Here is a 511-nt window from a genome sequence, read left to right as displayed (position 1 = left end):
CCTCCCTCCCAGGGTCTCAAGTCTGGGAGGGAGGGGGAGCAGCGGCGCGCGAAACAGCTGTTTCGCGCGCTGCGGCCGCTTGGGATCTCCCCCTCCCCCCCAGGCAGCAGCAGCGGAGGTGAGCTAGGGCGGCCGCGGCACATTTTTAGGGGCGGCATTCTGGCACCGGCCATGCCGGCCATGCCGCCCCTAAAAATGTGCCGCCCCAAGCACCAGCTTGTTTGGCTGGTGCCTAGAGCCGGCCCTGCACCCAGCCTCCTTTCCAGCAATTAATTCCCTCTCCCTCAGCTCCTCTGTTACCCCTAACTCCCCAAAGTCTTTGCACTGCTTCTAAAGGGTGTGGGAAATACATTTCTATGTTGTAGTTTTAATGAATTACTACTCAAGTTCTGTATTAATATGCCTAGAAAGGAATCTGTTTGGAACAAAAACATTTCCTGAATCTTTTTTGTTGTCTGTATTGTGGCAGACATACTTGTTGACAGGTATTTTGAAATAAATTACCAAAACA

This window comes from Terrapene carolina, unplaced genomic scaffold (assembly GCF_002925995.2).
Source record: "Terrapene carolina triunguis isolate 2854851 unplaced genomic scaffold, T_m_triunguis-2.0 Scaffold229, whole genome shotgun sequence".
Classification (NCBI taxonomy): domain Eukaryota; kingdom Metazoa; phylum Chordata; order Testudines; family Emydidae; genus Terrapene; species Terrapene triunguis.
This window is presented reverse-complemented; position numbering follows the sequence as displayed.